Genomic DNA, 22,933 nt, shown 5'->3' with positions numbered 1-22,933 from the left:
ACTTTTTCTCTCTCCTGAATTCTAATGTGAATGTTCAAATTCTATTCAACCTTTTCTCACGGATGTTGTGGTGGGCAGAATTCTAAGATGGTTCCACATGATTCCTGGCCCCTGGTGTACACATCCTGTGAAATACCTGGGCCTGATTATGATGGCTCACCCTCTTGTAGTTATGTTACGTCAACCATATGGCACAGTTAACTTTAATAAGGGATATATCCAGGTGGGCCTGACCTAATCACAAGAGCCCTTTAAAAGCTGGGTGTCTTCTCCACTTCCTCCCAGAAAAAAAGTCAGAGAATAGAAGCATGAGATAATTCAACACGAGGGAAATTTTTCCATTGCTAAGAATGGAAAAGGCTATGGAGCAAAGACCTAAGAGTGGCTTCTAGTTGCTGAGAACAGCCCCCACCTGACAGCCATCAAGGAAACAGGGATCTCAGTCCTACAACCACAAGAAACTGAATTCTGCTAATGACTTAAATGAGCCTAGAAGTGTACTGTTCCCCACAGCCTGCAGGCAAGAACTCCTCCTGAGTAACACCTTGATTTCAGCCTTGTGAAACCCTGAGCAGAGAATCCAGACACTCACGGCCTGACTTCTGACCTACAGAACTGTGAGCTAAATAAATGGGTGTTATTTTAAGCCACTACACTTCTGGTAATTTGTTACACAAGGGAAAGAAAAAATAACACCGACTAATACAGATGTGTAAGAGACACCTCCCACTCAACAGTTCCAACACTGAACTCTTGATCCTCTCTCAACATGGCTTCACCTCATTCTCCCCCATTTTCATTGACAGCACCTCCTTCCTTCCAGTTGTATCAATCCTGTATTCTCTTCCTCTCACAACCCACATCTGAACAGCCAGGAAGTCCTGCTGGCTCTGCTTTCAAAACATATCCAGGTCTTAATATTTGTTACCACTTCCTCTGCTACCACTTTTGTCCAAAACATCATCATCATCCCTCACTTTGATGACAGCAATCACTTTATATTTGGACTTTCCTGCTGTTACCTTACTCCTCTGTCTGTTCTCAAAATAGTGGCCAAAGGAGTCTTTGTAAAACTGTAAGTCAGATCATGTAACTCCTTTATTCAAAACACCGCAATGAATCAATAAAACACATTAAAAAAAAAAAAAAAGAAAGAAAAAACAAAACAAAACACCGCAATGAGTCCTCATTTTGTTAAGAGTGAGTACTTGTGGCATAGAAGAGAGACACAGGCCTGACACTGTCCTCAAATAGCTTCCAGTCCTGCTACTAATATTCTGAGGAGGGAAAGAACAAGGAAAGGGGTATTTAAACTATGATTCAGAGTATAATTTTACTTGTTTTTTCCTCAAATTTACAAAAACTTATTGAAAGAAAAGCTCCTGATTATCCCAACACTCTCGAATTTTCTGAGAACCATAAGAGATTTAGATATTCTTTGCTTTGAAATCTTCCTTTGGAAACTGTTGTGGTTTTTTTTTGTTTTGTTTTGTTTTGTTTTTTTTTTTAATTGGAATTAGTTTTCAGAACCTTTGCTACTTCTCAGCCACGGGGACCCTGGCAGGTCAGTTGGCCTCTGAGACTCAATTTCTCATCTGACTTGGGGGTCACTGAGGCCTGCCCTACCCAACTCATGGGGCCACTGTAAGAATTAACTTAGATTTTCACACTGGAGGAAAATTTTGTAACTAAAGACCTTTGTACGCAAGTGTATCCTTATTATTAACAAAACTATTTAGCAGCCTCCCTGGTGACTGAGTGGCCTCTCAGCACCTCATCACTCCTCCCGCAGCCAGTGAACTTCCCTATAAAATTACAAAGATTTCCAGACCTTCAGGTGACCCTTAGGCGTGGGTGCTCATTGCTTACTCTGTGACCAAGTAATGAAGAGCAAGCTATGGCTCGTAAATTTTCCGAGCTGTCTTATTCCTGCAAAATTTGAAACTAAGGCAGAAAGGGGAATTGGGGCTATTTGGTAAATACAGCCATTCCTTCCTCTTACACAGGACTCCCAGCGTTCAAACGTCAGCTAATATTACCAACATACTTCAGTTTCTGCCTCCCCTCATTTCTCCAGCCCCAGCCTTGCTGAGGAAAAAGAAAGTTGCAAAGCCACCCTAAGGCAGAGCGGAGCAATCATCACAGCATTGTTAAGAATGTGTCGTCCATGCCTGCATAACTCTGGTATGAAGTGCTCAGTTGTGAGATTATTTCTGGCCTGTGGCACTCCACATGATACTGCCGCCACATATAGTATAGAGAAAATACAGCCATCAGGAGGGAAGACTGAATTACCAAGTAGCAGAAATCTTAGAAGACAGGGCTACTATCATTGTCTCTAGGCAGCGTATGTTTTATTCTGACAGATCACACCACTCCCCACCGTACATGAATTCAAAACAGAGCACATCTTTATAAGCCTTTTCACAAAGCATATATTTCTTCTGCTTCCCGCTCCTCTGAGCTTTGCCCACAGTAGGTGCTTTGTATAGATTTGCCATGTGGGACATATTCTGGTTCCTCCAAAGTCTATGTTCTACCTTCTAGACCTTGATGTCTGCACTGGGAGGCCAACATGTGCGGAACTCATCGCCCTCTGATTTCTAATTGGGTACATCCCAAGGAGAGTTCCACCAGGAGACAAGGAAAAGGAGAGTGAGATCTGAATATGTGTCCCCCTGACTTTCGAACTGGGCGGCCACTTCAGGCTGCTGTGTACCTCAATTGAGGTCACATCTCTTCCCAAGGCAGGACTGAATCCCTCTCTCCTACTTTGTCCTTGCAGATTTTAGCAACTATGCCTCCCACCTGACCCCTTTGGGTCTAGAAATCATGACAGCCCAAGGAGTACTAGCCCTTGTCATTTCCCTACACTGTCACCACAGCTTTATAAAACTCATTAAACCCAAGTTCTTTATTTTGCAGATGACATCTGATTCTTGCTGGCTCCCTGATTGATACACTTGCTAAATTAAATGAGCTTACCAAAATATTTCTTTATTTTACTTAACAGATACATACTATAAAAGAGCAATTTGGTAGAGAATTATGTATGATTTTAGCATATCTTATATTCGTGTTTATATTTTAGTAAGTATATCCTTCGAATGTCAGCTTAAATATTCCGTCTTCAGACTTGCATTCTGCAACCCATAATCTTTCTCATTGTACCTCACTTTTCTTCACTATAGCTTACCACAATTTGTCCTCACACATATTTCTTTTTTGTTTTCACGTTTAATGCCTGCTACCACTAGACCTTAAACTCCATGAGGGCAGTAACTCTGTACTTTGTCCTCAGCACCGAGTTTCTTAGTGAGGCATTTGGCCCATGGTAGATGTCCAATAGACATGTGTTGAGTGAGTGACTGAGTTAAACAAATAAAGAAGGAGAAGAAGGGCCATCTAACTCCTTATGCCAGATGTATCTCAATCTGCACACATATCCAGCTCCCAACATAAACCTAGGTTATCATCCTCCCGGGTCATTGCCTATCCAAGTGAAGTCATTTCATAGCACCTCAATACCACATTGGTCTTCTCCCTTTCTCCACTCCTATGAGTAAGTGCTGCTTCCCCAAAATAGACTCTTGAGCTTTCAGAATATTGAGTCTATGGCTTAGATTTCTTTTGTATCCCCCATAATGCACTTTATATTAGAACATCTAGATCTGAGTTTGCCCTAGGCCAGGGTCTCTCTAAAATGGCATGAGAAGTTTAGGGCTGACAAAAGGGCTCACAGTAACTTATCAGAAACAATTTACACAACTGCTGGATGGATCTGTAGTGTCTGTGACTCAGACCCCATTTCAATTATGAGCCCTTTATAACATATAATCAATTTTTTTTCAGGCTCTGAATCTCATCCCAGTTAAGTCAGCCACAAAATTCTTTGATGAGACAGAAATGTCCCTCATCCAAAAAATATTTTCTTCTCAACACAGAAAAAATATAAAACTCTTTAGTATTACTTTATATCTACCCCAGTTTCTAGAATTTTTGCTGTATATGCAACCGTCACTTGGGAGTTCTGTTGCCAAAGTGATCATTTTTTCATCTTTAAGTTTTTGGTCATTTCTTCTTCTATGTTCTCCAGTTAGGAAATTATAAGCCCAGTTACCAGGAAAACAGAAAGAAAAACAGCACATAAGTCTCCTAGTATTGTAGCAAAGACTTTAAATTCAGCACAATTTAAATCATGTGTGTAATTACCCAATTCTTATTTATGTGCTTAATAATTAAACCATGTGTTTAATTATCTAATTATTTCAATGGAACTATATTTTGTATTGACTATTTGGAAAACTTTCCTTAATTGCATATCTTCCCACCCTCACTGAAAATATATAAATAATTAATGATATTTTAATAGGCAAGTTAATTTTGGAGTTGATGACCATGTGTGGACCAAAGTACCAATCTTAATATGAAGTTACCATATTATAATGGAAATGTGAAACTTTGAGAAGAATGTATTGAAACATTTATTACATTGTTTTGTATTTTATCTCCTCTCTATTTCCACAAATGTGTGCTTTTGGGAGAGAAATTGACTCTGCTTAATCTGCCATAGATATGACCTGGCTTATTTGAGAAGCTTCTAGATAAGAATGACTAGGATTAAACATGCTTTGAGTCCATTTGGCCTGATTTGCAACATGCACAAAAAGCATTTAACCTCTTGCATCCTTATCAAAGTTTGATGTTATTTAAATATTCTTTGGAATGAATTATCTCTTCCCCCCAAAATCATACAGTACTAGGCAAATATTCAAAATCCAAAGAACAAAATTGCTCCACCTAAAAAAAAAAAAATTCTGAAAGTTTTTTATTTTCTGAAAAGGTTAAATGGACAAGTTCCACATGCAATATTGCATAAAGGAACTGTACACAATGTGTGTAAACATGGTGACAAAGATTACAGAAGGTTGTCCCAACATGAGACTGTTTAAAATTTGACATGTTTGAACTCTCAACACCTTTGGTGAACTTCCGGAAAGCTCTACCAGTCATAATTGACCACTAATGAAAATTCTACTAGGAAAAAAATTACAAGCTATATTCAAAATCTCTTTAAGTCTGAGGGAGCAAATTCCATGGGAATGATTGCTTTCCTATATAAGAGACTGCCACAGAAAGGCTCAGAAACAAATCTGTCCCCAACAGCTAATAATTCACCTATTATCAAACCCTCTAGAATCATAATACCTCAGTCCCAACTGTGAGCCTGCAAATATGTGACAAAACAATTGATGAATTGCAGTGACCAGCCGAATTGGTAATGTGCCTTGGGATTTGGGAACTCCACCCACCCTACGTGTGAGAAGAATTTATGAAGATAACATGACATGCTAATATATTTTTACAGCTTGAACAAGATATTCCATGCCATTTTTGAGCACCACACATAGTTTATCAATATAACTCCTAAGACCTTTATCCCCTTTTGTTTCTTTGCTGCTGCACATAATGTAATTATCAAAAAGGTTAAGACTAACTGACGAGTGGAAGTATTTGAACCCTAAACAGGGGCTCTGTTTTTCCCCCTTTCTTTCTCTATTTTTGTTCTGTTCATTGATTCATTATACCTTTATTGTTTTGTTACAATTATCTTAATATAATCTTCAGCGATAGCAAAAACATGAAAAAAAAAAACTTTGAATGGCTTAGATGTGACCTTTGAAAAACTCTATTTGTCCATCTCCTTTTAAATGGGTCAGGTGGTATGTCAAATCCTAAAGCAGCACTGGCTAGAATTCAGATATCTTTCAGAGAGAAATCAAGGTCACCACCTCTGAAGGATAAAACTGTTAGTTCATAGGTAGAAAAGACAGCAGCGCTGTCCTCTCCTGTAGCTGTTGGTGGATGTCAGATCTAGTTCTGAAAGCTGTTCTCATTCTCAAATACAGTTTGCGCAGTTAATTATGGAAAAGTACTTCAGGCTTGTCTGCTTAATCATATTTAATGTATTAAAATCTATTCTGTATATTAAGTAGTCAAAAATTTTGGAAGAGTTAATATACACCAGGCCTGTCACTGCTTATGATAAAAAAGAAAAAGTTGTGAACATTGGTGAGTCATTAGTATAAGCCTTGCACAGTGTGCTTTCCTGAATTAGTTCACTCAGTCCTTATTTTGTACAACCCTAGGAGACAGGAATCATCATGATGCCTGTTTTCTAAATAAGGAAACATGCTTCTAGAATTTAAATAAGGCAGGAGGAAAGGAAAGAAAGAAAGAAAGAAAGAAAGAAAGAAAGAAAGAAAGAAAGAAAGAAAGAAAGAAAGAAAGGAAGGAAGGAAGGAAGGAAGGAAGGAAGGAAGGAAGGAAGGAAGGAAGGAAGGAAGGAAGAAAGAAAGAAAGAAAGAAAGAAAGAAAGAAAGAAAGAAAGAAAGAAAGAGTAAGAAAGGAAGAAAAAGAAAGGAGGGAGGGAGGGAAGGAAGGAAGGATGAAAGGGAAAAGAAAAAGAAAAACTAGTAACTGGAAGAGCTGGAACTTGAATTTGAGTACAGCCTACTCTAAATTCATACTCTTGAGAACTAGGCTTAATGGTTTCTGCAAAATTCACACACACCTCAAGTTGCTTTGAAGTTTTTCATATATAAAGAATGCACTGGAGTAAGATTTAACCATAGCACAAAATCCTTTAAAATCAAACAATATGGATGAGAGACTTCACCAATTGTGAACAATGTGACCTTGGGAAATTTGCTTAAAACCTGTAAACTTCAGTTTTCTCATTTGTATAAAGCTCACAAGATTACTGAAGGATAAATGAGATGACATATGTCAGTGCATAGTAACAAACTAACAAATGGAAGCATTTTATCCTTTAGAGATTTTCAATATTTAAAATGATTTAGTTTGAAAATAAATGATCTTACACATATTGTCCCTCTTCATGCCTTGCATGGAGCAAGAAATTTCATAAATATCTATTGAAGAAAATGGAATGTGTCTGGTAGCCCTACTAGGAAAATATTACCTGATTGGAACTTGAGTAGTGACCTCCTCTGTGTCATCAAGACTGTACAGAGAATGACACTGAACTAATAAAGTTAGTGCTCTCAGGTAAGAGCATACCACGTTCTAAATAGAAACCAACATACGACAGGTGACCTCAGACATCTGCAGAAGTGCCTCCTTAAAAGCATGCAAATACAGCACTGATGGAGGGAGATGTCTTTTAAATGCTCTACAATTCTGTCCCATCCACCAGCCACACTGACTACTGAGCATTTGAAATGTGGCTGTCCAAAGTGAGATCTGCTCTAAGAGTAAAACAAACATTAAAGTTTGAAGACTTAATATGGAAAACTTCTCATTAATAATTTTATATTAACTACAAATTGAAATTATTCTATTTTGGATATACCATATATAATATTTACATATAAGACATAATATATTAGTCTATATTCATACATTATAAAAATTAAATTCCCCTGGTTTTTTTTTCATTTTTTAATATAAGTACTAGAACCTTTAATAATGTGAACTTTAATGATTCATATTGTATTTCAATTGTTCAGTGCTGGCCTAGAATTTTACCAGATCTAATCAAGGTAATAAAAAATAATATAATTTGTTAGGGAAGAAAATGTAAAAGAAAGATAAGTACAGAAGCCAAGAAATAGACTAAAAATAAATATCTTCAGAACTGTTAGGAGAGGATAAACTCTGACTTTTAATAACCAATATTATTTAGCGAAATGGAGATAATTCTACAATAAAAAATTAATTATTTTATTAGTTTGCCAAGGCTGTCATAAAAGACTGCAAGGTTTAAACAATAGAAATTCATTTCCTCACAGTTCTGGAGGTCGAAAGTCCAATATCAAGATGTGCACAGGTTTGGTCTCTTCTGAGACCTCTCCTTGGCTTACACAAGGCCACCTTCTCTCTGTGTCCTCATGTGCTCTTTCCTCTCTGTGAGCACAGGTCCGTGCTCTAACCTCCTCTTCTTATAAGGAGGACAGCAGTCATATTAAATTACTGCCCACCCATATGACCTTATTTTACTTTACTTGCCTCTTTAAAGAACCTGGCTCCAAACAGTCACATCCTGTGGTGCTGTGGGTTAGGGATTTAACATAAGCATTTTGGGAAGACACAAATCAGCAAATAACCATCATTCAGCTATAGTAGTTTTTTCAAATCTATTATAAACATTTTTTTTTCTGGTTAAGAAACTTTCTCGTGTATTAATGGATCCCTTAAGAGAATCTACTTAGCTAAAAGGAAAACTCTCTCAAAATGATCAATATTTGTAATCCTATAGACATATACTTCATTTCTCTTTACAAAAATATTTTGAACTTCCACATTATAAATCATTCTCTTGTGGGTCTTTTAAATATGAATTGTTTTCCAGCATTTACCTCCCACCCCCAGGAGGCAATCCTTTCCTCTCTGGACACAACAGAGGCATTTCGGGCATCATTGTACAGTACTGAACACGGCAGGACTACAGACCCAACACTCATACAAGCTGAGCTTCAAGTGGTTCCAAAGGGAAGTTATTTATTTTATCTATTGCAAGTATTTCTAAACAGCTGGTTGGGAGGCTGTAGTATGGTACTTGAGAGTATAAGCAGTCCTCAAAATGGCACAGACCTGAGGTCAAGCCTCTGCTCTGCTGGTTCCTAACTGTGTGAACTGAGGAAAGGTGCTTCACCTCTGTACACCCAAGTTTCCCCATCTATGATAAAAGGAAAAATAAGGGTACCCTTAATAATAGTACTACAATGAGGATGAAATATTTTGACAATTCACTTCCTGCTCTAACAAATTGAGCAACTAGTTTCCTTCATCATCCGCTACTACACCTAACAATTGGGTAGATGGATGATAAGCCTCTTTTAATTCAGCAGCTTACTTTAAGGGCTTTGTATATAGACAGCACACAGAAGAAGGAACTACAGAAAAACACTGATTCTTGGATCCCATTAATAGATGTCTTGGGTGTAGGTAAAAGAGAAGGGTTAGAGAATAGGTAGATTATTAGAAACTTGTGGTTGACAACATCGAAAGTAAATCCAAAGCTTGCTTTTGATTCAAATAAAGATCCATGGTCATCGTCCTACCTACCCTTGGATCTTTATTTGAGTCAAAGTCCAGCTTGAAGCAGCTAGAGGAGCTCGAGACCTTCGTCCATTGTCCTTTATAAGATTATAAAGGGTCTTAATATCTGAGAGGGAGGGACTGTTATTTTTTATTGTTTAAATCATTAATTAATTAATTATTAAAAAAGAAGAAGAAGAATATATGAAAGGGTGAAGTGGGAGAGCTTGTATGTATGAACCATGGGCATGGATTTGGTGGGGGATTGCTGGGGGGGGGTGCTGTGTGGAGGGGAGCAAAGGGGAAAAAATTGGAATTATTGTAACAATATAACAAATAAAATATAATTTAAAAATAAAAAATAAAATAAAATAAATAAAATCATGTGTAGGCATAAAAAAACAAACAAACAAACAAAAAACCCTTAGTTTTTTAAAAAAGAAAAGACCCAGAAGTAGACATGGGGAAAATTGACCCAAAAATAATTCACTCAGAGGTAAAACCAGAGCCACAAGGTGAGTCCAACTTTTCTGACACATTAGGAAAATGTGTGTGAATCATATCTGAAAAAGGGAAAGCAAATTGTCTAAATGAATAGTAGGAAATAACAGGTTTTGTGCCTTTCCCTATTTTTGTTCCAAGAAGGATTTGGAAAAGTCTTGTCAAGAAGACAAGCAATCAGGAATGAAAGAAAAAGTTACTGACTAGTCTTTCAGAAGCATTACAGTAACATCTGGTTGGGACTGCACACTTATTTTAATCTTTATTAAAGGCCTTTAACTTTGAAAAAGGAAGCATTCAGTTGCTTCAGAAATTGAGGACATTCAAATTATGTATGTTTTACTTTGTGACATTTTATAAAAATATATCCCACCATGTAACTATTGATCCTTGAGTCAATGGTGAAAACAACTGATTAAGTGCTCTGGATTTATATTTCTTTTCCTTGAGACTATTCCTTCTCTGCACTACTTATAAGTTTAAAGTAATCTAACCTGCATTTGATGAAATTTTTTAAAAATCAACAATGACACTTTGACCCACATTTCAAGGAGACAATTTGTCTTGGTGTGTTACACATGGTCTTGTCTCATCACCAAGCCTGAGGCTCTTCCCATACTAAGATTTTTAAATATGTAGGCAAAATAAATATTTAAGCTGATCTTATTAGAGTGTGGCTATTTGTGATGGCCATTTAATATAGAAATAGTTTCACTTGGGTTCATAATTTAATTCATGTTTATACCCTCATGGTTCCTTTATGTGTTAAGTAGAATTTTATGACTGTTTATAAGAGACCCCTAGGGACTGAATACCACAAACTTCTGTGGATGTTAGATGATAGATGATAGATAGATAATGAGCTCTCACTAAACATTAAAATAAAGGGGTGAAGGCAGTAATTTTATGGTGATAGTAACTAGGCTTTTGGGGGTGATCACTTTGTAGTGTATACAGATGATGAATTAAAATGTATAACTGAAACTAAAAGAGGAAGGAAGGAGAAAAGGAAAGAAGGAAGGAAGGAAGGAAGGAAGGAAGGAAGGAAGGAAGGAAGGAAGGAAGGAAGGAAGGGAGGGAGGGAGGGAGGAAGGAGGGAAGGAAAACAGACAGCCCTTTGGTCAAAGACAAGAAGATTAGCATTCCTTAAAAGTGAGAATGGAACAGAATCCTGAAGACCAAGGCACAGGTTCCAGCCAAGCATTCTAAAAAGTTCTGACATTTGCTGTGAGCCTGAAAGAAACTAGTCATTCAAGTTTCCAGTACACAAATGTTCCTGTAATTATAATAACTTTTTCACCTTTTTTAAATGGTAACATTTTTTCCATCCTATGTCAGGCAAATGATTCCCCAGACTTGTTGATTTACCCAAACTACACTTGAGCTGTTTGAATAATTCTTCAATGATTCTTGTCTCATAGAAACAAGAAAAAAAGATAAAAATAAGCTAAAGGCTCAACCTTTCACTTTTGTTAGGTAGGCTTGGGCTTGAAAAGAATGGGTACAACATTTTCTGAAGAGTTCTCAGTAAATACCTACTTGTCTGAAAGCATACTAGCTCTCTAATAGGATCCACACAATATACAGAGATAATCCACTACTCTTGAAATCATTCTATCATCAAAAGAATTGTGTGTCAAGTACCTTCAACAAGTTGTAAAAGCAGTATTTCAAAGGTATTTTCTCAAGAAAAAATTTTGTCAGAACTATTAAAAGTAAACCAATCTGTGTAAATATCATTCTACAAATGCATGCTTACATCAATAACAACAAAGCAATGTCTAAAATTGCACAACTGAGAAAGTATGTCATCTTATAATCAATGATGACAAGTATTTATCATGCACCTACTATGTGCCATGTTTGTCTTTTGGGAGTGAGTCAGATTTGGAAAACAGCGATAAAAAAAGGACAGTTAGTTATTCAAAGCATACTAAGTTCATGAAGTCTTCCTGATTCTCTCTGTCTACATGAGGAAATAAACATTACTGACACTGCTTAGCACTGGGGGTACCAAAATAAATAAGATGCAATTCATGTCGCAGATGAAATCACAGTCTAATGGGACAGAGATTACAGTGCTCATCGTATAATGTACTAAGCTATATAATGGCATATAATGAAAGACAAAATGTTAAAACAACTATTTCACATAATCACTTTAGTTTGAAAGTAACAATGAGTTTAAGATTAGCTGCAGTAGATTTGGGGTGATGGACATTCATTCTATCATCATTACCCCACATTGAACTCAATCTCTCTCTGACCCTAGAAGTACTCTTCTCTGTAGAATTGGTAGCCTAGGAGAGAGATGGCTTCACTACACAGACATGCAGTTCTGGTTGTGTGCCTACCACAGCTGGTGAGTTTGTGTGCTCCAGTCAACAGCAGTGGAATTCCCGGTTACTGTTCTCCTCAGGAAAAAATATGCAAATTGCTTCTGGCTGTTTTAAATGTCTCATTTCAAAGGAAAGTATTTCATCTCTTAAATGAAAAACATCACATCCCAGTCACAACTTTTTCTATTTACAGATTCCCTGCTCTCTTTCTTTCATTGATATCTATAGCCAATTTCAGAGAGCCTTTCTTTCCTTCCTCCCTTTCTCTCCCATATCTGGACTAAGTCTCATGGTCTATCCCTTCAAATACTCTCTTGTTAACATCTATTTGCGTTGGCCTTGTAAATCTTTCTTCCAATGCATAAGGATTGAAAAGCCTTGGTTCAATCTAACCATTGATCTACTCAACTTCTATGTCTAAGTTCTGTGAAGAAAATTACACAGCCATGATATCTGGCACCAGGAAGAAATACGATTTTCAAATCCAATCAAGTATTTGAAGTCAATTAACATTGTTTTATATATCTCTAGTCTGCACCTTTTCTCATTACCAAAAATAGCTTTATTATTTTCTTTCTCCAAATCCCTTTTGCAAACCCCATATCTCTTATTTGCAGCAGACCCTTTTATCCTCTTCTTAACATAGAAAACACAAATCATTTAGGAAGAACTTTCTTAAAGCCCTATTTTCCTACGTAAGTATATCCACATACCTATACTCACTCTGTCACAGAGAATATGTCCTTCCTCTGCCAATCAGCTCTGCTTTCCCCTTCACTTGAGCCCCTTCCTCTGCTTTGGATTTCACCCAGTTTATATATAACATAATCAAGCCTCTCTCATGTGAAAAACAAACATTCTCCAAACCCTGCATGTCCGTTGTCCAATCTCTTTAGCTTTCCATGACCTTCACCACCAAGTTTCTTAAGAGTGGGCTTTGCTTTCCACTTACTTCTTTGCTCACTGTAATTTAGTTTCTTTCACCACCACTCTACAAAAACTGTTCTTGATGAGACCAAATTACTGTTGATGCTCGCCCAAAATTGCTATAGCCAATGATAATTTCCCACTCTATCTTAACTTGATTGTTCTATGGCATTTGATACTATAGACAACTTTTTCAAACTCTTTTCTCTCTTCTCTTTTATAACAACATATTTTTGTTTTTCTTCTACCTAAATAAATACTGTTGGACAATCGTCTCCTATTTCTCCCACTTTTCAAATATTTGACTACCCTCAAAAGCTCTAACTATCTTCAGGACTCATGCATTCTACATGCTAATCTAATATTACCTCAGTAACATCTCCTGAACTGACTTGTCTAGCCCTGATCTCACTGTGGATCTAGGACCACATATGCATCTCACTAAAGGACAATTCCATATGGATGTCCCATAAATGCTTCAAATTCAGCATCTTAATAACTGAGCTGAACCCATAGGATACTGTTTAGATTCAATGTGTGGTTATAAAACCAGAATCACTATTGACATATAATATATGTCTTAACTTTACAGGGAGCTTTTAGGAACTAATACCGTTTATAGTAAAGAATCATTCACTAAAGTTGATTAAATCCTGTAATTTTTCTACCTTTCTATTTATATACAGTAGTCCCTCTCTATATCGTGATTCACTTATTGTGGCTTCATAGTATCATGGGACTTTTAAAAATATTATATTTAATTATTGATTGCAGATTTTTTGCTATATTGTGGGATTTTGCAGTGCTGTATACATATGTTGTTAAAGTTACATAGGTTTAAGGGTGTAGAATATGTTTAAGAACATAAGTACTGTTTATAAAAGTCTGGAAAATGTTAATAAGGGAGTGGGAAAGGTTAGTAAGGGACTGGGAATGGGTTATAAGTATGTGGGAAGGGTTTATAAAGCCTTAAAATACATATAAATACTAAAATAAATGTAAGGTTCCTACTTCATGGATTTTCACCTATCGCAGGTGGGTCTAGAATGTAATACCCACAATAAGTGAGGGAATAGACTTCCGGCCAAGATGGAGGCTTAGACGGACGCGCTAGGTCTCCCTCTACAACTAGAGAGGAACACAACTACTTCAAAACAAAAGATAACTAGAAATTCCAGAAAATAAAACTACACGGAAGCCCAACATATGAAGTTATAAACCAGCGGCGCCCTTTGGGCAGGTAAGAGCGAAAGGGGGCAGCACTGTTTGCGGTCGCACCTGGGACAGCGGCGGGGAGAACAATCCCGGCTGCAGTCGAACCCCCGGCAGCTCGCGACCCCAACGCTGGGGAAAGCAGCCACCACATCGCCTTGAACAGTGAGGCCCAGGGGGGCGGGAGGACGGATCCCGGTCTCCTAGCGGAATAACTGTGTGAATCCATCTTGGACCCCCGCCCCCAAAGAAAGCACCACAGGGCTGCGAAATAGGTCGCGGACAGGCACCGGTCACTGGATTTTGACGGCAAAGCACCATAGCACAGCAAGAAAGGTTGCCGAACGGCGCCGGTCGCTGGGTCATTACGAGTACACAGGCACTGCCCCCTACAGCCGGCCCAAGAAAACAAAACGCATCTGTCAAAATGAGGCAGACAACTATAGAAATCCCGGTGGCACAGCTCACCAGGCAACAGATGGAGAACCTGACAGATGAACAGATAAGAAACCTGTCAGATGCTCAGTTCTGGGCCATTGTTATCAGGTGGCTTACAGAATTCACAAAAGATGTGGAAAAAGATGAGAAAGAAGCGAAAAACACTCATAACGAAAGGAACAAAACCACATACGAGACAGATGGTGAGGAAAAATAATCCAGAGTTCATTTCAACAAACTGGAATATGGAGAAGGAACAAGCAGTCAACCAATGCAGCGAGAGGAAATGGGAAGCAACGATGAGAGGATCAGAAACCTCTGGGACAGCTATAAAAGGCCCAACATAAGAATCATTGGTTTGCCAGAGAGCGAGGAAGATGAACTAGAACTTGAAAAATTGAGTGAAAATATAATAAAGGAGAACTTCCCAGACTTGGGGAAGGAAATAGACTTACAGGTCCAGGAAGCACAGAGAGTTCCAAAAAAACTGGACCCAGGGAGAACCACTCCAAGACACATTATAATCAAAATGTCAAAAATTAAAGATAAAGAGAGAATCTTAAAAGCAGCAAGAGAGAAGAAAAGAATTATGTACAAAGGGGTCCCAATTAGACTATCAGCTGACTTCTCAAGAGAGACCCTGCAGGCAAGAAGGGACTGGCAAGAAATATTCAAAGTAATGAAAATCCAAAACCTACAACCACGAATACTCTATCCAGCGAAATTGTCATTCAGAATAGAAGGACAGAGAAAGTGTTTCCAGGACAAAATAAAACTGAAAGAGTTCATTAGATCCAAATCACTGTTATATGAGATGTTAAAGGGACTGGTTTAGAAAAAGGAGGATCAAGACAATGAAATCTAAAATGAAAACTGCATCACAAGAAACAACAGAAGCTAGGGAATTGAAACAAAGGCAAACTAAACAGGCAACGAGAGTGGAAAAAGAACTATAGGTACGGGGAACATATTGGGGGGAGGTCAACAGGGAGGGGGAATGGGGAGAGGGAGGGAGATGATATAGGAATTAAGGATCATGGTAGGAGGGAATGGAATAGACAGAGAGAGGTTGAGAAGAACTATATGCACAACTAATGGACATGATCTAAAAGGGGGGGACAACTGGAGGGAGGGGGGCCACCGGGTGAAGGGGAGCAGAGGGAAGGGAAATTGGCACAAATGTAATATTATAATCAATAAAACACATTAAAAAAAATAAGTGAGGGAATACTGTATTTTCCCATAAAAATATGTTCAGAATGAAGTGTACCAAAAATTAATAATAAATATTTTTAAGTTCTAAGATTTGGGGTAACATTTATTTTTTTTGCCTTCTTGTACTGCTCCAATTTTTATAATGAGCTTGTACAATTTTTAAAACTAATCTCATCACCTTCTCTTTCTGTATTTTCTATTCACAAAATGTCACCAAATGGCACTATCTTCCAAATGGCCTCTCAAGTAAGAATTTTGGATGTTGCCCTTGAGTGACCCTTGCACCTACTTCTTCTTGAATATAGCTTAAATTCATTCACACCCTTTTCATTCCCACTGTTGTGTCTCAAGTCAGAACTTCATTGTCTCCCACCTTAACTTTTGCAATGTTTCTTTGCTTCCAGTCTCACTCCCCTTGCATGCCATTCTCCATACCATTGTCAAATTTTCTCTCCAAAACCCAAATTCTGGCATGCCATATGCTATTTAAAATCAGCAGCTTTCAATAGCCTTCAGAATAAAGTCTCAACCATTTGGAATTTTTAAATGGTCTATGAGTATGATTTGACCCATGTTTTTTCAAAATGGTGACCTTGGGATGAGAATTAAGGTTCAAATCTAAATTCTCTATGTGCTCTCTTGAGACTCAGACAAGTTAATTAACTGCTTTGAGGTTGTGTCTTTGTTGCAAACCAGAGTAAATAACACTTTGCAGAGTCGTTTTCTTAGGGAAAATTGCATTTAAGTAGTGGGAATACTCTAGGTGTTCAAAAAATGATAACTATTATTATTTATACTACTGCTTTCATTATTTCCATGTAGCCCCATCCATGAGGAGGGATAGTGTCTTTTTTATCTTTATATCTCCACCACCTATACCTAATACATTGAAGGAACTCAAATGTTTCCTGAACAAATAAATAAGTATAGATGATATTTTGGTCCCTTCTTAGAAGACGGTGGGCTTTTGTAGACTGACTCTGGGCCTTCTAAAATTCATCATTCAAATAATCTCACCTTTTCCATCTGAATCCAATCATAAAGTAAGCTTTATGTTTGCATGCAGTCACAGATTATAGAAAACTCTTCCAGCATGCTCCCTCATCACTTACTTACAAATATCAACACCACACTGCCTGTCTGTTTGAAAAGTTCCCACAGCTTTAATTCTGAGTAACATCAGATAACTCTAGGAATGTTTTTGTACATATTTGATGATATAACATCATAGCCTCTTATCTTGCAAACTATAACATTTGTTTTCTTGGATTCCTGAAATTAAATTGAAAAGGCCAGTTCCTAAAGTCAAGACTTAATCAATCCATTTCTGTTTTGACTTGTATAACAGTTTAACTTGAAAGCCACCAACAAATATCAAAGTATTTCAAAGTGCAAACCAGTTAAAACTTCAAGCAATCTTTATAGTAAATGAAATGCATTGTTTTGACTAAAGAAAGAAGCATTGTCTCTGTACATTTTTATGGAGTATTCCAAAGGCAGGTTTTTCTGTTCCTCCTCTGAATAAACAAAGTCTTAAATTCCACAGATTAAAGTGTAAAATAAAAGCAAAATTAAAAATTGACCACACACATGCCTGCTTAGCTATAATATATGTGATTAATATTGCAATTTAGTACCTAGGAAATAATGAGGTACTTAAGGAAACCTTTGTAAGCATTAGTAACCCTAAATTTGCAACCATTTGATTTTGGAAGCTAAAATATTGTTCCAAATAATAAGTACTTCTTTTAAATAATAATTGAAATGCCTAATAAAGGCACGTTTTTCTTGCTTAATAGTATAAATTTCATATTCATAAGACTAATTGAACAATGAGCTAGTCACATCAGAGACATGCCATATAGCTTTGAATACATCATTTAGAATTATTAAAATGAGATCATCAGAAATCATGATCCTTTCACATTAAATCTTGAAGTTGCTGACCAGCCTCCTCTAGGCTCTATCAAACCACACAGAAACTCAAAGGCAAGCAAAAAAGATTACAGTAACCTTGTGGAGATGGTGAACTTCTAAATGCACAACCTTTGATTCTAATGGACATGGTGCTAAGGTCTGAATGTTGGTGACCCTACCCCCAATTAGTATATTGAAATCTTAACCTCCAAAGGTGATGGTATAAGAGATAGAGCCTTTGGGAGATGCTGAAGTCAGGAGAGTGGTATTTTGTTGCAGACTAAGGCACCAAGTGATGGAAAATCTATTTGGGTAATTTGAGATCATTATATTAGCAAAGAGTGGGAAATTTCTCATAGAATACATGAGAACCTGAATAGATAAAGTATAATCACTATGAATAAAAATATTATATTTGCTATGACTAATTCCATTATATAATAAAATATATTGTTGCCAGCTTTGCATTAGAACACTTGAAGGACTAATTCATTCAGGAAAATCTACTTAAACCAGTAGTAAAACATATAACAACGGTACTTTTGATTTTGTATAGAAATTTTCTTTCAGATGATCCAGATTAGTTTACCTTTGGTCTGGATTGGCCAATACGAATGAACAAAATTACTTAGCTGTTTAAGGTAAAAACAGCAACAACAACAACAACAGAAAAATAACATTCACTACTCCAAAATGTAGTCAAAGTAACAACTTGCTCAGCTTAACATCACCAAAAGCAACATGACTAACTCATAATGCTGACACTTCAACAGAGCATCAGCAAGTATCTTTATTTCTTTCAACTTAATGTAACAAGGACACCTAGTAATAAGTTGCCTGCTTGGGTTTATAGAATTAATATAGAGAGGAATAAAACCCAGGAACTATATAATAACATATAATACCTTCTGGATGACATTTTATCATGGAAAAGTATTCTTTTTTGATAATGTGCAACTGAATAGTTCCTGTTTTGATAAATAAAAAACAACTAATCTAGATACCAGTAAAGTGTGATTAATTTATATTTGGTCTGGAAATAATGAATAGTGGATAATGGAGACAAATTCTGTAACAGAGTGGCGTGTTCACAAGGAATGAAAGAAGTGATGAAGTGTGAGATGGGGTGTCCAGAGCAGGCTAAAAGGTGATGATATATAATGAAGTGCAGCTGAGAATCCCAGGGAATGATCCAGTGTCATGGGCTGTGATCTTGGGGTGGTGGACATCTATTCATAAGGTTAAAAACTTTATCTTGAAAGATTATTCAAACCACCAGTAGGATACTTGAAAACTCATTGGGCTGGATTTTGATACATGGCTATTATATAGAGTATTAAGAACAGTTAGCAACTAAATATTTAAACATAATATAGAAGATGTCCTGTCTTCAAATTATCTTTTGTCTTCCTGTGACAGTAGTGATACGTTATCAGTAAAACTATTCTGCCATAATTTAACTCCCATATGTGGATCATTTTGAAATTCTGTCATCTCATAATTCAATTTTAATAAATCCTGGATCTCAACAATACTAAGTTATTCCTAAATCGCAGGGTTGGTTTGTTAAATTTTTTATTTTTAATTGCAGTTTATATTCAATATTATTTTGTATTGAACATACAGCATAGTGCTTAGACAACAATATACTTTACAAAGTATTTCCCCCAATATTTCCAGTATCTACCTGATACCATATATTGTTTTTACAATATTACTGACTATATTCCCTATTTCTTACTTTACATCCCTGTGACTGTTTGGTAACTATCAGTTTGTACTTTTCAATCTCTTCACCTTTTTCACTCAGTCCCCCAAACCTCCTTTCCTCTGACAACCATCAGTCTGATCCCGTGTCAATGAGTCTCTTTTAATTTTGTTTGTTTTGCTCTTTAGATTCCACATATAAGTGAAATCATGTGATATTTGTCTTTCTCTGGCTGCCTTATTTCACTTAGAATAACACCTTCTAGGTCCATCCATGCTGTCACAAATGGTAATATTTCATTATTTTTTATGGCTGAGTAATATTCCATTGTGTATATGTACCACAGATTTTTATCCATTCATATATTGATGTGTGCTTGGGATTGCTTTTCATATCTTGGCTATTGTAAATAATGCTGCAATGAACATAGGGGTGCATATATGCTTTTAAATTAGTGTTTTGGGTTTCTTCAGATAAATACCTAAAAGTGGGATCACTGAGTCATAAGGCAGTTCCATTTTTAATTTTTTGAGGTAACTTCATACCTTTTTACATATTGACTGCACCAATCTGTATTCTCACCAACAATATACTACGGTTCCCTTTCTCCACATCCTGACCAGCACTTGCTGTTTGTTTACTTATTGGTGGTAGCCATTCTGACAGACGTGAGGTGATAGCTTATTGTGGATTTAACTTGCATTTCTCTGACAATGAGTGATATTAAGCATCTTGTCATATGTCTAGTGGCTATCATTATGGCCTCTTTGGAGACATGTCTATTCAGATTCTCTGCCCATTTTTAATTGGATTGGTTTTGTGTGTGTGTTGAGTAGTATGAGTGCTTTATAAATTTTGGATATTAACCTCTTATCAGATGTATCATTGGTGAATATCTTCTCCCATTCAATTGGCTGTCTTTTCATTTTCATGATAGTTTCCTTTGCTCTGCAAAAACCTTTAGTTTGATATAGCCCATTTATTTATTTTTTCTTTTGTTTGCCTAAGAGAAATGTCCAAGATTTTACTGCCTATGTTTTCTTCCAAGACTGTTATGGTTTGGGGTCTTATATTTAAAGACCAGGTAGTAAGCTTCATGAAGCTATCTGAAACAGTACAGTGTCTAGCATATAATAGTAATCAAAAAAATAGTGACTGAGTAAGTGCATGAGTGAGTGAATGAAGGGATGGATGGATGAGATCAATACGAACCTACAAATAAACAAAACTAAGACCACCCATAGGTTTCCATATTAATGTGGGAGGCCAGGCTCTAGCAAAGAGCAAAAGGCACTGATGGGTTTTCCTTTACCATTTTTGGTGCTGATCATAATGTCACTAAACTACAGACTGCTTAAGCCAGATAATACATCTCAGTGACTATGGCAACTTTAGGACTGAGAACTGGGCCTGTATATAAAATAAATTAAGAAAATTCATTGAGAGACTCAGAAAACTCAGGTGAACTTAAGCACGGCAGGCACAGGGTTGGTGGCTGGAGAGGTTGTGGTGGACATGCTGTGGTGTTGTGACCATGGTTGTGAAGCAGCTCATGTGCTAGAAGGGGCTGCGGCACTAGTGGGGGCAGGGGGCGGGGGACTCACAGAATACCCACATACTAAGAACTACCAGAGCTACCTGGCAGTGCCGGCTTATTCTGCTTTTGAAATCAACATAATGAGAAGTGAATTTGAAAGACTGGCTGCCCAACAACCAATTGAATTGCTCAGTATGAAACGATATGAGTTAATTTCCAGCCCCTCCTTCAGATCAGAGAAATGACATGACGGCATGGCAAGGGTGTGTAAACAATTCTATGGCCCAGTTAGAGCATTAGGCAGTTTGAATTGAGAATCTGGAGCTAATGTCACAGAATGGATGTAGTGCCTGGAAAGTATATAATGAAAATGTAGTTCATATGATTGAACATGCACAGAAAGAACTCCAGAAGTTAAGGAAATATGTTCAAGATTTAAAGTGGCAGCAAAAGAACATGCAACTCACAGCTGGATCTAAATTTAGAGAAACAGAGTCAAACTGGGTATCCCTGGTCAGTTTTTCTTCCTTATTCTCACCTGAGTCTTTCATATCATTCTCTGTTCAAAACTACTTAGTCCAAGTAAATATTGATTGAATATTCATAGGAATTGGAAGTTAATATGGAGATAACCATCTAGTCAAACATACTTTTTTAAAAATCTGACATTCAATTTGAAGTCATGGTAATGCTTTTTATTAAAAATATAAAACTTGCTTAATATATAACTTCTATTTCAATTCGCCTGGCTTTGGGTAAGCATCGCCCTTCCTTCTATCTTATCAACTATGTATTTAACACACTCAGATGTTCTTACCACTGCCACCCTCTGCTGCTATAAAAAGATCCTAGCTTCTCTCCTTTGTGTTTATCCACTCTGTATCTTTTTCTTCAGGAAAATTTTACCCTGGAAAGTCTTCTGGTCATCCCTATTTCTTCCCCAAGTCCACTGCAAGTTGTGAAGGGGTTGTCCTTTCCAAAAACAGGAGCCAGTCACAGGAATGCTGGTAAAGCAGATCCTTGCTTCATGCTAATGAAGGAAACAGAGATAGGGTGTTATTGAGGGAAAACTTGTAACTACTTTATAAGAGTTTTAATAAAAATAAAGGACCTGCTTTTTGGAATCACTTCTCCCCATATCATAAAACAGGGGTGTTTTGGGAGACAAGTGAGCATATAGGCCAGAGTGCAGGTGGCAGTAAGGAGACCTACAGTGGCCTAGGTGCAGGGTGAAATTTGTCAAAGACTTGGACTTCCAAAAGGCCGCATCATTTTAATTCATCCCAGTGCTACACTTTACCAGGGAAAATCAAGAGTGAGGTGTCACAGAGATAACCTTTGATATGTTTACAGGATGGGTATGGAGGAGGAGGCAGAGGATGAACAATGTCCCTCTGACCTATTTTCTTGTGTCATGTGTCACACTGTACAGAACACAATCATCACACCACTTCCTGGAATGCTCCTCAGTTAGCAGTCCTGCAGATAGCCAATAGCTGTGACTGTCTGCCCCTTGGTTGAAGACAAAAGAGGAAGAAAAAATCACTACCACACTCAAAAAAAAAAAAAAGATGGCAAGTTCTGCTGAAATACCAAAGGAGAAAGCAAGGATACATATAAAATCTACAACTTAGGCCAGTGGCCTTCATTACTTACATAAGGCTGTTTTTGAATTTAAGAACATGCACTGTCTTGAAAATCTAGCAGACAACTGCTTTATTTGGGAGATAATGCTGAAAAGCACCAGGAGAAAAGTAGAAAAGTGAAACAGAGAAAGAAATTGGCCAATAAAGGGTATATTTCTGAGCAGGTTACAGCTGCTAGCAGCTGGAGTTCCAATCCTATTGAGGAACTCAGGGAAACAATGTGAAATAAGCCTTAATAGATATCTTATGCTGGAGATACATACCCAGCAATGCTATTAGTCATTGGCCAAGAGCTACTGCCAAGGGACGTTCATGCCTCAGCACTTCCAGGGTGCCCTACGCACAGGCCAGGTGAGAGGAGCTACATGGCGTCTCACGTGCGTGCTGCAGAAAGCAGCAGAGTGGATGGGCATGGGAATGGTGAGCTCTA

General features: G+C 37.3%; 1 pseudogene; it reads left to right on the top strand.

Moving 5' to 3' along the window:
- The first annotated feature begins 9,523 nt into the window (after positions 1-9,523).
- Positions 9,524-21,920, top strand: LOC149999441 (pre-mRNA-splicing factor SPF27 pseudogene; annotated as a pseudogene).
- Positions 21,921-22,933: the final 1,013 nt, after the last annotated feature.

This window comes from Furipterus horrens, unplaced genomic scaffold (assembly GCF_987537825.1).
Source record: "Furipterus horrens unplaced genomic scaffold, mFurHor1.1.pri manual_scaffold_10, whole genome shotgun sequence".
Classification (NCBI taxonomy): domain Eukaryota; kingdom Metazoa; phylum Chordata; class Mammalia; order Chiroptera; family Furipteridae; genus Furipterus; species Furipterus horrens.
The sequence above is the reverse complement of the archived record's forward strand: the minus strand, read 5'-3'. Positions and strand labels throughout refer to the sequence as shown.